Source organism: Echinops telfairi, unplaced genomic scaffold, assembly GCF_000313985.2.
Source record: "Echinops telfairi isolate 266 unplaced genomic scaffold, ASM31398v2 ScPeMD7_2291;HRSCAF=2852, whole genome shotgun sequence".
Classification (NCBI taxonomy): domain Eukaryota; kingdom Metazoa; phylum Chordata; class Mammalia; order Afrosoricida; family Tenrecidae; genus Echinops; species Echinops telfairi.
This window is the reverse complement of record NW_022106189.1, coordinates 19,781,379-19,794,754: the sequence shown is the minus strand read 5'-3', so window position 1 is coordinate 19,794,754 and position 13,376 is coordinate 19,781,379. Positions and strand designations below refer to the sequence as shown.

Below are 13,376 nucleotides of genomic sequence, written 5' to 3'. Positions count from 1 at the left end.
CAAGGGCTGAAGTAGAAAGAAAATGTTTTGAGAATGATGAGGGCAACAAATGTTCAAATGTGCTTGACGATGGATGGATGGATGGATGGCTTGTGATAAGAGTTGTACAAGACCCCAATAAAATGATTTTTTTTAAAAGAAAGTGCTGAAAAGCGAAGATGTTAGTTACTTAAAGGACTAAGGCATCCTGGACCCAAACCAACGGTATTCTGAATTGCCTCGTGTGCATGGAAAAGTTGGATGCTGAATAAGGAAGACTGAAGGAAAACAGATGCACTTGAACTATGCTGTTGGTGAAGAACACTGCAAGTACCACGGAGTGCTGGAAAAACAGGTCCATCTGTCTTGGAAGTGCAGCCAGAATGCTCCGTGTATGCAAGGACGGCAAGACTTTGTCTCACATCCTTTGGCCATGTTCTCAGGAGAGGCATGGTATCGAGAGAAGGACTTCATGTGTGGTCAAGTGGAGGGGTAGTGAACAAAAAAGGCAGGCCCCACGCGAGATGGACTGAAACAGTGGCTGCAAAAACGGGCTCAAACAGGATGGCGCAGGACCGGGCGGTGCTTCATTCTGTTGTACACAGTGATGCTATGTGTTGGAACCAACCCCAGAGCCAAGTTGGCAACAATTCCTATTTAATTATAAGCATCTCTGTTTCAAAAAACCCCCCAGTAAATATTTGATCCTAAATTCTAACTTGTTTAATCATGACATCACATCATTCACTAAGAACTTCTGGAAGCCAGCTAAGAGTTTTTAAAGTATGTTAGACTCCCTGCTACCAAATACTCCAAATAAATTTGGAGGCACAAATTTCTAATTGAGCATTTAATTTCAAGTGGAATTTTATACCCAAACCATTTTGTTAGTGAGATTAAAGCACCAGAAGAGCAAGTTCAACATCCAGTCCGAACGATTCCTGAGCAAAGCTTCACTCAAGGCATCTCCCGCTGAAGTCTGGAGCTGTCTCTTCTTTTGGATCCATCAACTATGGGTCCTCTACAGTCCGACTTCTCCTGCAGCTGTCAGTGAGCACAGCGGAAAAGGAAAAGCACAGTGTATTCTGACACACGACTATTGTTTCAAATGCCTCTGGAAGTGGGGAGAAAGGCTGGCCTGAAATTTAGTTTTGGTTCTTCGTAGTCCTGTGAGACTAAGAAAAGAGTTATATCTAATCCTTATTCAGAAAGTAGACTTCTGGGAAACACGAAGAACTAAAATAAACCAACTAAAACAGAAGAGAAACTAAAGACCTGGGAGATGTCATAGTACTACGTGTCCCCGTGTTACCTCTAAGCTTTCCTGGGATGTGACACACCACACTCCAACCACTTGTCTTATTTCCTCTTCACTGAGCAAAGAGAAGAGGAGGTGTTGGAGAGAGAGAGAGAGGCATCCACTCAGGGACTTCCTTGCTAACTCTGGCTGGCTGCTTCAGTGGAAGCTGGGCCAGGATGGAAGAGCTGTGGGCTGCAGCCTGGCTCCGTCTCACATAAGCCCTCCGACCCTGGGGCAGGCCCTTCCCCTCTCCCTGGTCCCATGTTCACCACCGTAAGATAAGAGGGAGTGATGCCAGGTGATGTCTGAGAATCTATACACATGGACTAATTTAATTCTGTCCTTCAGGAGCGGCATCCTTACCAGTCATGAGAAAATGATCTGTGCATCAAACCTTGAAAAGGATTCTGGCCACATCATACAACGAACTACGCAGGGGCAAGAGATCATCAAGTCCACCACCCACCACCACCCCACCCTAGAAAGGTCTTTGGTCTTTTCTCTAAGCCAGAGGGGTTCTCAACTAGGGACACATTGAACAATGCCTGGTGACCTTGTAGGTGGTCAGCTATGGAGGAAATGTGCTGCCAGTAGGGTGGAGACCCAGTGCGTTACTCCGTGCCTACACCATGCACAGCCCAGCCTCTATGACCAAGAGCAATGTGGCCCAAAGATCCTGGGTCCTCCCCCTTCATCCTCCGTCTACCCACCCCATAAATGCTAGGCTCCAATCCTTAGACCTCCTCTTCTTCATCTACATATTCCTCTGGACAAAATTCACCTCTGCCATGGCTTCAACCATGACCCTTACTAGGGCTATTCACCTCTGGATGGCCAGACCTCTGACGACTCTTTAAGACTACTTTACTAGAGGGTGTGAGACTTAGCCATCACCCTTTGATTTGCTTGGGGGCAGGAGAGTAGGCTAAACGACAAAAACCATACCCCATCAAAGGCACTCTTCAGTGTACACGATACCTCTCAGACACAGAGAGAATATCCCAGGACCACTGGAAGAGCCCATTTCAGATCTGCCTGAGACCAGAGGCACCAGAGACTGAGGCTTGGAGACTATGGAGCAGAGCGAGAGAAGCAGCACTGAAACTCTGGGGCTGTGAGGCAGAGCAACAGGTGGGCTTCTGGGTCCACACAGAAGAGGCCACAGGACCACCGGACAGAGAGACTGAGGTCCAGAGAGAGCACTGGCTGCTGGCTGAGGAGAGGTGTTGCTGTGCCTGATGGCTGTATCCTTGCTGTTTACTGATCCTGACGTGTGGTAATCGACTGGCTTCCCCAATAAACCCCCATAATCGTGAGCTTTGTCTGTGAGTAGGTGGCCATTGCACTGACTGATCAAACGCAGCTCAGAAGTAGAGTGCTACAGGAGGAACCATTGGTGTCAGAACAGGTAAAGGATGGAGCGTGGAGGCATGTCTGACCCTGCCTTGTAGCAATAAGGAAGCTAGAGGGGGAGAGATATGGCCCCACTCCGTTTACTGCAACAGAACGCAGAATTACCAAACAGTGTCATCAATATCACATGCAAGCAAATGTTTGCTGAAGATCACCCAACTGTGGTTGCAGCAATACATCAACAAGGAGTTGCCAGAAATTCAAGCAGGATTCAGAAGAGGACGTGGAATAAGGGATATCATTGCTGGCATCAGATGGGTCTTGGCTGACAGCAGGGAATGTCAGAAAAATGTCAGCTTGTGTTTTACTGACTGTGCAAAGAGATGCGACCGTGGGAATCATAACAAACGATGGCTAGCACTGAGAGGCATGGGAATTCCAGAACACTTCATTGTGCTCGTGAAGAACCTGGACATGGACCAATAGGCAATAGTTCAAACAGAACAAGTGAGCACTGTATAGTTTAAAATTGAGAAAATGAGCATTACAGTTGCATCCTCTCACCATACTCATTCAATCTGTATGCTAAAAAAAGTTTTTTTATTCAAAAAGCTTTAAAATAATCTGTATGCTGAGCAAATCATCGCAGAAGCTGGCTTACACGAAGAAGAATGAGGCATGAGGGTTGGAGGACGGCTCAGCAACAACCTGCGATATGCCGGTGACACACCCTGGCTTGCTGAAAGTGAGAGCTTGAAGCACCTGCTGATGCAGATCGAGGATTGTCGCCCTCAGTATGGATTACAACCCAATGTACTAAATCCCAAATCCTCACAACTGGAGCAGTAGGTAACATCCTCCATGAGAAATGGAGAAAAGACAAGCTGTCAAGGACAGCTTCTTGCTTGGATCCATGGTCAATGCTCATGGAAGTAAGAGTCCAGAGACCAAAGGACCAGTTGCATTGGGTAAATCTGCTACACAAGACCTCTACAGTGCTGAAAAGCAAGGTGTTACTTTGAAGACGAAGGTGTGCCTGACCTAAGCCAGGGTATTTCCAATTGTCTCCTATGCATGTGAAAGTTGGACAATGAATAAGGAAGACAGAAGGAAAATCGATCATTTGAATTATGGTGTTGACGAAGAATATTGAAAGTACCACGAGAGCCCCTTCCTTTCTGTTACCATGAGACTACACTATGCTCTCTCTGCGTGGACCTGGCCCGTGAAGCCGTGACGGCGAAGGGTAAAGCTCCTAAGCTTGAACGCAATGGACCATAGACTTGGAAGACTGCTGCGCTGACCGGCACCCACAGTTCACAAGGCAGTGGTGAGGATGGCCCAGGACACAGCAGTGCTCCCTTCTGCTGTGCCTGGGATCACTGTGAGCCAGAACCGACCTGATGGCACCCAACAACAAGCGTTCATAAGGTCAAATGCTTACATACTACTTTGGGTGGCTGAGTTGGAATTGACTGGAAGTCAGTGTGGAGGAGTCCCTGGGAGCCAACAACCTGATCAAGTATTCAATTATACTAGCTGGAGGTTGGCGGTTTGAAACCACTCATAGGTACCTGCTAATTGTCTTCCAAAGGATCACAATGTGAGTTAGAATCTACAGGTTAGAAACTAAACACCAACTGATAAAAATGCTGTCCTGGAAAGTTCCTGTCCATTCTAGACTTAGGCCTGAGGTCGCTATTCGTGCGTGGTGCCCTTTGTAAGGTGCTGAACAAGAAGCTGGTCCAAAGAGACCAAAAATGGAAGAACGACCCAGAGAATCAGGAGAGCGAGAAACAGAGTGAGCAGAGGTGCTCCCCTCTCGTCTCCCCAGTGCCTGTCCCAGCTCACCCTGCTTATTCAGCCTGCGTGCGAAGCTGGACCATCTGGATTGAAGGAAGAGTTGTTGACAAATTAGGATATGCAAATGACACGAGTCTGCTGACTGAGAGCCGGAGGACGTGAAGCCCTTCCTGATGGCCAAGGATTGCAGTCTTCAATGTGGATTACAACTCAGTGTAAAGAATATGAAAATCCTCACCAATTCTCCACAAGCGTGTACTACATCCTTTTGCATTTCCACCAGCACTGCAGGAGGATTCCAATTTCTTTTCTTTTTTTAATAAATACTTTGATTGGGGGGGGGGGGATACCATTAACTGCCAAAAGAACATACATATCTGTCTTAAAGAAATACAACCAAACTGCTCCTTAGGGGCAAGGATGGCGACACTGAGTCTCACAACTTTTGCTGTCTAGCGAGACAAGTTCCTGAAAAGGGACATCATGCTTGATGACGTGGTGGGGCAGCAAAAAGAGGAAGGCCCTCAACGAGATGGACTGACAACAGGAGCCGCAACAACGGCTGCAACATCAGGACAACTGTGAGGACGGCGCAGGCCCGGGCCACGTCTCATCCCGTCGGGCATGCGTCACTGTCAGTCAGAAGCAATGCAATGGCACTAACAACAACATATGCACTCTTGTTGGAGAATAAACAAGAGGACCCAAGAAGAATTAGTGCATTTAATGGTGCTGGCAAAAATACTGAAAGTACCACGGACTGCCCAGAGTAAATCTGTGTTGGAAGAAACAGCCAGAATGTACGTGCCTTAGAGGCGAGGTGAGACTTCGGCTCGTGTACTTTGGACATGTTATCAGGAGAGACCAGTCCCTGGGAACGGACACGAGGCTGGTAAAGCCGAAAGGAGAGAGGGCGTGAAGAGAGGAAGAACCCCAATGAGCTGGACTGAGCCAGTGCTGCACCATGGATTCAAACCTAACTAACATTGTGAGACGGCACAGGATGGGCCAGGGTTCTGTTCTCTTGGACACCAGGTGCCAATGTGTTAGACTGCATTCGTCAGCACCTACCAACATTTCCTGAACATACCACGGGCCCTCTGACCTCCAAGTCCTTGCTCTGGCCCTTTCCCTACTTGACACATCTTTCCCTCTACTTTATTTCCTACTTCCCCCTGTACGGATACAGACACTCGAGGTCTCGACATTCCCAACTTGCTCCCACCTCAGAACTTGAATCTGTTGTCTCACTGGCAGGAATACTCTTGCCCTCGATACTCTCGTGGCTGGCACTGTCATTTCAATCAGGTCTCTGTTCAAACAATCTCGGTCCTCCTTCATAAAGCAGCTTACTCCCTGACACGCATTCTCTAGTGGTGCTTTTTGCCGGGGTCCTCCAGCGGAACGTCAATTCAATGAGGGTAGGTCTGTCTCAATCCCCATGGCATCCCCAAGCCTATTAGAACAGCCAGGCCTGGCCATCCTTCCATATTTATTAAGACAACAAAGGACTCACTCGGCTCCCCACTTTGGAGGAAGGAGCTGCTGAAAACCTTACACAGAGCTTCAAAACCCTGTCAGATACGGAAGGCCTACAGCGTGGAAACAGGACACCAGCAAAGATAGTGTCAGAGGATGTGCCCCTCAGGTTGAGGGCACTCCAAATGTGACTGAGGAGGGCCTGATTTCTCAGAGTGGAGGTGACCATGATGACCCGAGTCAGGTCAAGCCTGTGGGAGTGGGGCCTTCAGGATCTTCATTTGCAAACGGGGCACGACTAAGGTGAGGAGAAGCAGCTGCAACAATCTAATGATTGGAACCTGGACTGTACGAAGTACGAAACTAGGACAATTGGAAGTCATCAAAATTGAAATGGAATGAATTAAGATCGATATCCTAGGTATAAGTGCATGGAAATGAATCAGAAAATCATGTAATTTATTAGGCTGACAATAACACAATCAAGAGGACAGCGAGGCATTGTCAAAAAGGAAATTGCAAAATCAATCATCAAGTGCAATGCTGCCTGTGATAGGAGTATATCTGCCTCCAAGGAAATCCAATCAATCCAACTATTATTCAAATGTATGCACCAATCACAAAAGCTAGTGATGAAGATATTGAAGAATTCTATCAAAGACGTCAGTCAGAAGTTGATCAAACATGCAATCAAGATACATTGATAATTATTGGTGATTGGAATGCAAAAGTTGCAAACAAAGAAGAAATAGTTATTGGAAAATATAGACGTGGTGATAGAAATGAAACTGGGATCGCATGACAGAATTTTGCAAAACCAATGACTTCTTCATGGCAAATACCATTTTTCAACAACACAAAGGCAGCTAAGCACATGGACTTTTCCAGATGGGATACACAGAAATCATACTGACTAGATCTGTGGGGAGACACGATGGAGAAACTCAGTATGAACAGCTAAAACCAGGCCAGGGGCTGACTGGGGACCAGACCATCAGTTGCCCACATGTAAGCTCAGGATAAAGCTGAAGAAAATTAAAACAAGTCCATGAGAGCCAAAATACAACTTGAGTCTATCCTACCTCAATTTCAAGAACATCTCAAGAACAGATTTGAGGCACTGAACACTAATGACTGCACATGAGCTGTGGGAGGGCACTGAGAACATCATGCATGAAGAAAGGAGAAGGTTATTAAAAAAAAACAGGAGAGAAAGGGAAGATCAAAGTGCTATCAGAAGAGACTCTGAAACTTGCTCAATCACAGACGGGCGAAAGCAGATGAAAAGGATGACATCAAAGGGCTGCTGAATGGAACATTTCAAAGGACAGCTTGAGAAGGCAAAGCCAAATATCATAATGAAATGTGCAAAGACCTAGAATCCAAAAAACAAAAGGAAAGAGCATGCTTAGCACATGCGCAAGTTGAAAGAACTCAAGAAAAAAATTCAAGCCTTGAAAGGTTCTATGGGTAAAATATTGAATGGTGCAGGAATCATCCAAAGAAAATGGAAAGAACACTGAGTCACGTACCAAAAACAATTGATTGACATTCCATTATTTCAGGAGGTAGCGTATGAGCAAGAACCAATGTGCTGAAGGAAATTGTTCAAGCTGCACTGAAAATATAAGGCAAAAACAAGGCTCCAGGAGTCGATGGGACACCAACTGAAATGGTTCAAATTAAGGTGGTGATTGGGTAAATCTGCTGTACAAGACTCTTTCAAGTGTTGAAAAGCAAGGATGTTACTGTGAGGACTCAGGTGTGCCAGACTCAAGCCATGGCATTTTCAGTTGCCGCATCTGCAGGTGAAAGTTGGACACTAAACAAGGAAGACTGCAGAAGAGCTGCATCTGAATTGTGGTGCTGGAGAACAAAGTGCCATGGACTGCTAAAAGGACAAACTGACGTGGTTTAGAAGTACGGCCAAAGTGCTCCTTACAGACAAGGATGGCAAGACTCCGTCTCATGTACTGTAGTATATTGTAAGGTGAGGAGACCAGTCCCCAGAGAAGGACATCATGCTTGGTAAAGTGGAGGGGCAGTGAGAAAGAGGAAGGCTCTCCATGAGATGAACTGACACTGTGGCTGCAACAATGGGCTCAAGCATAGGAACAATTAAGGATGGCACGGGACCATACAGTATTTTGTCCTATTGTGCACACGGTCACTATGGATCGGAACCGACTCAACAGCTCCTAACAATAACAACATGTGCCAGGCCTGGGTGTCTGGAACACACGGGGAACAAAACAAAGGAAATGCCCTTCCCTTGAGGAGCTCGTACTCCAAAGGGGGAAGATAAGCAATACACAAAATACATATTTAAACTGTAAGTGCTGAGAAGAAAAACTTAAAAAGTTAAGGAAAGATCATCCAAGCCACTGAATCAATTCTGACTCATAGCAACCCTATATGACAGAGCAGGACTGCTCTCTAGGATTTTCAGGGATATAAATCTTTACAGGAGTAGACAGCCTCATCTTTCTTCCAAGAAGCAGCAGGTGGATTCAAACTCCTGACTTGTGGTCAGCAGCCCAATGTATAACCCACTCAGCCATAAGGGCTCCATAGGGAAGATACCCAAACTCACCAAACCCAGTGCCATTGAGTCCATTCCAACTCATAGGGACCCTATACAGTTTCCATGGTTATAAATCTTTACAGCAGCAGACAGCCTCATGTCTCCTGCAGAGCAGCCAGTGGTTTTGAACTGCCAACCTTACAGTTAGCAGTCCAATGCTTCCTAGGTGACTTTGAGTAAAGGCTGGGAAAAAGCACACAAGTCACAAAGATATTAAATAGCAAATGTAAAGGCCCTAATGCTGACATGTCAGAGAAGAGCAGCAGAAAGTGAGAGAAGAAAAGGAACAGTGGGCCAGGCTGTATAAAGCCTCTCGGCTCACTATTTATTATTAGTGCAATGGGGACTCCCTGAGGGTTTGTTTGTTTGTTTGTTTGTTTGTTTAGTAAAGGAGTGACATAATCTGGCCTGCTCTAAAAGGGTCCCTGTAGCTACTGTGCTGAGAACGGGGGGCCAGTGTAGAAGCAGGGAGACCAGTCAGGAGGCTATTTCAATCTTCCAGGTAAGCAATGACTTGGCCCAGGGTGGCAAGCAGTGACTGTGGAGTGAGACAGAAAGCGAGCAATCAAAGATAATGCTGCGGTTACTGGCAACTAGCTAATTTCACCGAGATGAGAAAACCAGCAAAAGGAGCCATTCGGAGAGGGAGATGGGGGGAGCAGATGCGCATCATTTGTGCGTAATCCACTTGAGTCCCCTACCAACCACCTGGTCAGACATCAAGTAGGCCAGCAGTTCTCAACCTGTGGGTTGAGACCTCTTTGGAGGTTGAACGACCCTTTCACAGGGGTCGCCTGATTCATAACAGTAGAAAAATTACGGTTATGAAATAGCAATGAAAATGATTTTATGGTTGGGGGCATCACCACAAATGAGGAACTGTAATAAAGGGTGGCGGCATTAGGAAGGTTGAGAACCACTGCAGTAGACCGTTGGATGAAGGTCAGAGGGTGACCATTGGGTGAAGGTCCAGCCCAGGCTTGAGATAGACATCTGAGCTCTGTTAGCCTGGTCCAGAGGTGCTCAAAGCTCCATGCCTGGATGATGAAAGCTTGCAAAGAAACAATGAAAAACCTCAAGCCTGAGAAACCCCTTGGCCCAAAATCTGGTCTGCATTAGGGGTGCTGAACAACCTCCGCCGAAAACAACCAAAAACTAGGGGCCTGACCCAGGGAACAAGGTATGCAGGAAGTGTTAACAGAGCTCCCTGGTTCCGATTCACCCTTCGAGCCCCTATCTTTTTTTTAAAAGAAGCCAGTGAAATCCAAGTATCGCTTTCTGCAGGTGCTGTAAGCCAAGAAAAAAACTGGCCAGCCCGAGTTCCAACCACCAGCATCTCCCGGCTTGCGGAGAAATATCCCCCTGAATGACAGTACAGAAAGAAGGCCAAGGGAAGCAGAGGCTTACAGAGGATTTAGGGGGTCTCCTTCCCTACCCAAAGATCCCCTTCTCTCAAGTCAATGCTTGCCAACAGCGTGTATCTCCCAAGGGCCAGTGAGAGATAAGGGGTGTGGGCCCAGAAGGGCACAAATCCAGCCAAGGATAAGCTCGTCAGGGAATCGGGTGGGGGTAAGGAAGGGGACGCGGTGCGCCGCGGCGAGGGCTTTACAGGGGGAGAAAAGGAGGCCCGGGCTCGATATTCAACCGAGAACCGATCAAAGGTAGCCCAGGGGCGCAAACCGACGCTACCTGGAGGCGCGGTGCGACAGGGCGTGTGTCTCAGCGTCAGGTGTGCGCTGCTGCCACGAGAAGAACGCGAAGGGTCAGCGGCCCTGGCTCCGAGCGTGGGGCCAGAGCTCCGCCGAGCCGTGCGGCCCGGGGTTCAAGGACAAGCCCCAGGTCTCAAGGACATTGACAGGGGGGGTTCCTTTTACCTGGCGCTGCAGCCGTCTCAGCTACTCAGGACCGGGCTGGAGAACGCGGCCGCCGCTTCTCGCGCCGCTCACCCGCGCTTCCTGATTGGCCGAGACTGGCCGTCCCAGAATCCCCTGCGGGGCGCGCCGCCGAGAGAACTTTATTGAGGCGAACAAGACTTGGGCGGGGCCGGGGGCGGGATGAAGGCGGGGCCGGGGCGGGGTGAAGGCGGGGCCTAAGGGGGTGGGCAGTCCCTCCCCTTGCAGCCGCGGCCACTACCACGTGTCTAGAGTGTGCTGAGCCGCGTGGAGACGATTCCACTCTTTCCTGCGCGGACTTCGTACGTCTTTCAAAGCGCTCGCCAAGTGCCAGGCCATATTCTAGGTGCTGGGGACACAGGGATGGCCATGACAGACCAGGCCCCGGAGTTCCCAGACTGGGAAACAAAATGTAAGCAAATACATAACTACCTTGCAAGAAGGGCGCTCACCTCAGGATTAAAGACATGTATAGAACGTTCCCGATGGACCCCCATTGCTTTGTAAGACTCAGTAGTCGGGTGAGGCTAGACGTTGTAGAGCCTTTTAAGCTATGGGAAAGAGAGAGAGATCTTGCAATGAGAATTTTAAGTCTTCCCGTTCCTCCAAACCATCGTCCCCATGGCCACGGTGGTCTTTCTGAAATGCCCCTCTGCCTTGAGCCCCTCAGGAGACTGTCAGCTCAGATGTCACCTTCCATGCTCAACAGGAGGCAATACTCACCCTGTGACATAGGGCATAACGGGCACTGCCCTCCACCCAAGTCTGCATTTTTTCATAAAGGGTAATTTACAATAAAATGTGCCTGCTTTACAGGTACTCTTAGATGCATTTTTAACCAATGTACAAGGAGATTTCAAAAATTAACTTCATTGTCTTTTAATTCCACTTTTCCATGAATGTTTCAAAGTTCCTGTGTATATGTATAACCATTGCTCTCCAAGGTATAGAACATTTTCGTCATGCTAAAAAGTTCCTCACTTTGCAGTAAGTCTCCTAGCCAAGCCCTCAAAAAGAAAAAAAAGTGGGGGGGGCAAGAAGAAAAGGGAAGTCACTGATTTATTTTAGATCATTATAATTTAGTTTTGTCTGTTCTAGAACTTCATACAAATATCGTATCTTTTGTGCCTGGCTTTTTATATCAGCATACATTTTTGGTATTCCTCCTTGTTGATAGCTGTATCAAGAGTTACTTCCTCTTTATTGCTAAGTAGCTCTCATTATTTAGATATTTATATTTTATTTATGCTCTCATCTACTGATGGATGTTTTGAGTTATTTCCAGTTTACATGTATTATGAATAACCTGCTATGAACATTCTTTTTGTGGGGGGGGTTGCCTATATATTTATTATGCTCCCTGGCTTTGTTCATTTGTTTGGTTTTTTAATCATTGTATTGGGGGCTTATACAACTCTTATCACAATCCATACACACATCCACTGTATCAAGCACATTTATACATTTGTTGCCATCATCATTCTCAAAACATTTGCTTTCTACTTGAGCCCTTGGTATCAGCTCCTCATTTTTCCCCTCCCTCCCTGCTCCCTACTGTGAACATTCTTGTACATGTTTTTATATGATGTATATTTTCATGATTCTTAGATAGATATCTACAAAATGAATTCCTAGGCCATATGGTAAATATACAATTAATTTCTTGAGAAACTGTCTAATTATTTTCTAAAGTGGTTGCACCATTTGACATACCCGCCATCAGTGATTTGGAATTTCTGTTGCTTTGTATCTTCACCAACACCTGGTGTTACTAGTTTTGGATTTTAGGGGATCTTCTTGTTGGTGGTGTTTTGAGCTGTCTGACTAAGTGTGTAAAGACAGGAAAGACAAATACTAAAGTGAATGTCAGAAGAAAATCTGATGAAACTTGCTCTTGCATGAGAGTAGCTAAAGCAAATGGAAGAAATAATGAAGTAACAGAGCTGAACAGAGTGTTTCAAAGGGCAGCTTGAGAGGACAGAGTATTGTAGTGAAATGTGCGAAGAACTGGAATTGGAAAGCCAAAAAAGGGAGAACACGCTGAGCATCTTTCAAGATGAAAGCAATGAAGAAAAGGGTCAAGCCAGGAGCTGTAACATGGAAGGATTCTTTGGACAAAATATTGCATGATGCCGGAAGCATCAAAGGAAGACAGTAAGAATGCACAGTCACTGCACCCCAAATAACTGATTGATAGTCAACCACTTATTTCATGAGGTCACGGATGATCTAGAACCGTTGGTAGTGAAAAAAGAAGTCAAAGCTGCACTGAAGGCATTGAAAAACCAGGCTTCGCTCTTTCCGCGGTCTTTCCGTGCCGCCATCATGGTGCACACGAACATCCTGGTCAACGCTCTCAAGAGCATCAATAATGCCGAGAAGAGAGGCAAGCGCCAAGTTCTTGGCAAGCACCAAGTTCTTATCAGGCCATGCTCCAAAGTCATTGTCCGGTTTCTAACTGTGATGAAGCACAGCTACGTTGGTGCATTTGAAATCACGGATGATCACAGAGCTGGGGAAACTGGAGTGAACCTCACGGGCAGATTAAACAAGTGCAGAGTGATCAGCCTGAGATCTGACTGCAGCTCAAAGATGTAGAGAAGTGGCAGAACAACCTGCTCCCTTCCCAGCAGTTCGGTTTCCTCGTGCTGACGGCCTCCCCGGCATCGTGGACCATGAGGAAGCCAGGCGAAAACACACGGGAGGGAAAATCCTGGGCCTCTTTTTCTAGGGATGTAATGCATCAAAACAAATAGAATGCCAAATGGGAAAAAAAAGAAAGAAAGAAAGAAAGAAAGAAAAACAAGGCTTCAAGAATTGACAAAATACTAGCTGAAACATTTCAACAGAATGGATGACTCGCTGGAAGCACTTGAGTCTATGCCAAGAAACTTGAAAAACAGCCCCCTAGCCAGCTGACTGGAAGGGGTACATAGCTGTACCCATTCCAGATGTAAAAATCATTAAAAGGATCATTAATATCAAA

The 13,376-nt window shown here is 46.7% G+C and overlaps 1 protein-coding gene and 1 pseudogene across 1 annotated transcript in view; one reads left to right on the top strand and one right to left on the bottom strand.

Annotated features, from left to right (window-relative positions):
* NUP93 (nucleoporin 93) overlaps positions 1-10,453 on the bottom strand; it is a 104,411-nt gene extending 93,958 nt beyond the window's left edge. Inside the window, exon 1 of the mRNA XM_004704656.3 lies at positions 10,373-10,453. The gene's annotated coding sequence lies outside the window, so the exon portion shown is untranslated. The remainder of the gene's footprint in view (positions 1-10,372) is intronic.
* A 2,259-nt stretch (positions 10,454-12,712) lies between these two features.
* Positions 12,713-13,121, top strand: LOC101652614 (annotated as a pseudogene).
* The last annotated feature ends 255 nt before the right edge of the window (positions 13,122-13,376 follow it).